This window comes from Microchirus variegatus, assembly GCF_963457635.1.
Source record: "Microchirus variegatus genome assembly, chromosome: 15".
Taxonomy (NCBI): Eukaryota; Metazoa; Chordata; class Actinopteri; order Pleuronectiformes; family Soleidae; genus Microchirus; species Microchirus variegatus.
The window spans coordinates 1,309,236-1,312,476 of NC_139816.1; positions in this window are offsets into that span (position 1 = coordinate 1,309,236).

Here is a 3,241-nt window from a genome sequence, read left to right on the forward strand (position 1 = left end):
TGGTGTAGGTGAGATGTGTTGATGTCAACAAAACGTGGCGTGCAGGTGCCGCGGCTGGCAGACGCCAACAGGAAATTCGGGGGGAATTCAAAGGACTGTTAAAACACAAGGGAACAGAGCAGGAACGCATGGAAAGTGAACAGAGGAACTGACAAAGAGTGAGCGGGAGCGTGGGTCTAAACACACAGCTGGGGCAGGGGGAAGCAAACAAACAGGTGGAATAATGAAAGAGGCAGGAAACACACTGGGGAAGGCGCTGAAATTAAATAAGAAAATGCCCCCACAGTATATGAAAACAAGTCAAACTCACGTACTGCGGTGCATTAATGGAACTATGGTAGAATTGAAAATAAACCCAGATATACAGATCAGTGAAAACACAATACTGCCATAAGGCAAGGTAAGGCAGATGATTTCCTGTGGCAACCCCTGAAGGGAGAAGCTGAACAAAGAAGGAGAGTTGTACCTGTCGTTGGTTTTAATTTTAAAAATGATCCGGAAATAAAAAAAATATATATATTAAAAAGCAATATCTAAAGAGAATACATTTTGAACTACAAGCAATATGCAATGGAGTTGCAGCAAAGTTGCGTCACGTCCAACATTTCTCAAAGCACTGCAGAAATATCTACTCACACTTTTTTTTCACATACATCAAACATCAAAGTTACCCCCGTGTGAGCTTTGCTGGTTTTTTAGGAACATTAACAGACTGTGTTTATGGATCATTTCACAGTGCTACAGACACAGGTTTGGCTCTGAAACGCTTCTTATGAAAGCTGTTTGAAACACAGCTGCACTATTGAAACAATGAACCTTAGTCTCCAGCAGAGGCCAACATCTGAAGGCCGATTGCAATGACCATACATGTGTACTCCAGTACTTGGTGAGTATCAAGTATTCAAGTTACATGTATGCCCTTGTCCTGCTGATGTATATAAATAAACCCTCGCTGGTCTGATAGTTTTGCTTGACAGAGCCTGTTTTCAGATGACCACAGCATTTCTGTTCTCGAAGACCAAACAGGGGCAGATTAATAACATCTTTGCGACAACAGACACTACACACTGCAGATTTAATTGGATAGCTAAAGGTACACATCTCAAAAAAAAGCTTTTTTTTTGTTAAAAAGCTCACATAGTGTTCCTGTTGCACATATATTTTAGTTATGGAGGTCTACTTACATACATTAACTTGTTTTTATGCTCAAAAACCTCCTAGTTGCTGTAAACGAGCCGATAGAAATCCTCTTTTCTGACGCTGTTCGCCAGCCGCGAAGTCAGAAGACAGACTGTGTTGTGATTGGCCAGTACCCGGAAGTGACATAATCAGCACACCCGCTCTCAGAAGCACAGCTCCCCCCTCTGGAACGGTGGATGCACTGCTCCTCATTATCAAAACATTGTTTTAACAGTGTTTAAAAATAGCTTCTTCACGACTCCCCGCCTCAGTCCCTTTGACGACCTTTGACCCGGAGTCAGACCCAGAGTCAGAAGACACTGTCGCTCGTGAAACACCTCCACAACGGACGTTTTTCTTCTTCTGCGGTTCAATGTACGCAACCGGATGTGCCCGGACTAGTGCCCGGAGCAGGAGGATCTGCTGTTCAGGAGAACCGCTGTTTACGTAACCGGACCGGGTTTTTTCAGAGATCTCGCTGAGCCCGAGATTACAATAAAACACAGCGTTCTCAGCAGTGACTGAACTGTTTGTTTAGAACCTTCAGGGCTTCATAAACAAGGTAATGACGCAGATACACACTAAAAACAGCGTTAATTGGAACTTCCGGTCTAGGTCCACTTTAAAATATCTACAAATTACATGCAATCAGTGCTCAGTGCAGCGTCTGCCTGCAGCTCTGTTGCAAGGTCAAATATCTGAGAAGTGGGTAAAACATTTCCATTGACCACATCACACCATTTTGGATCGGTAAACGTTCTCTTCACTTGTCTACAAATTGAATCCCTTGAATCTGCCTTTGCATATGCAAAGTGCTCTATCAATCAAACTGACTTTCCTTCAGTTGTATCCACAAGTGGTTTAGTGTCATGTCTGCCTTTTCTTGTATAACCTAGGACTGATGCACTCATACTAAACCTTATTATGTATTATTTGGGAGGTGGCCCCTGATATTAGACACAGCTTGAGGAGAAAACAATGCCAACAAAGTGAAAAATCAATTATAAACAACCTTCATGCTGTGTTTTCTTTCACAGCGGGATTATGTGAATTCAGCCACACTCGAGATACACATGTATTCATTTTCCATGAAGTTACTTTACCACTGTGTGCAGATGAGGCTGACTCATGTGGGATCAGCGTTCTGATGGAAGTATTTGTTTTGTGTGAACGAGGCTTTAATTTTTTTCTAATTGGGCTCGTTTAGACCCGAGATCTCTGCGGAGAAACTGAAGTGTCTGTAACACATGCTGTAGTTGTCATGACAAAAACGTGGGCTTTGGTAAATGCCCTATAAGCCCACTTCTTATTGGAGTGTCAGGACATTTCTTATTACCTCGAAAAAGAATGATGCAAATCCCACTCGACACAAAAAGAAGACTTATCTTTTTAGTAAGACTCCAGTTCATGAAAGGAAAAAAACCTCACGGATAGATGTGCTCTACTTTCATCAAGCTGAGTTTTTTTTGTTGCACTCGTGATAAGTGAGGGCCAAAATCCCGCAACACGTAACATTCAGCAGTGGTTTGTAGTCGCCGCGGCGACCGCAGAGTCGCACATTAGTTAGAGTGAAGTAACACACGAGCACCACTTTATTAAGCACTGAAAACAAACAGCGCGTTGATGTCCAACGCTTACACCAGGCATCATGTTCTCCTCAGGTGGCCTCCTGCGAAACTTCCTTACAACTTATTTTGTGATGTGTATTCAAGACAAAGAGGGTTTTGCACCGTGGCCCAGATGACACCCAAATTGTAACTAATGCCTTTAAGCTTCCCGTGCTGGAAACTCATTCTGCCTGCAGAGCCGTACAAAATCAATGTCTGCGCCATCAGGAAGCTGCAGCAGCAGTGGAGTGTACTCATCAGGATGAAGTGACTGTCGGGGGTTTTAAGACAAGAAAGAAAAAAAATGCAATAAAAAATGTGTATATATATATATATATATATATATATTTATATATGTTTGTACTTTTTTTTTTAAATCCCTGGAAGAAAAATCCTCTCTGCATTTAACACATCTTCTAGGAACCTTCCTAGAATGAGGAGCTGAGCTACCAGGG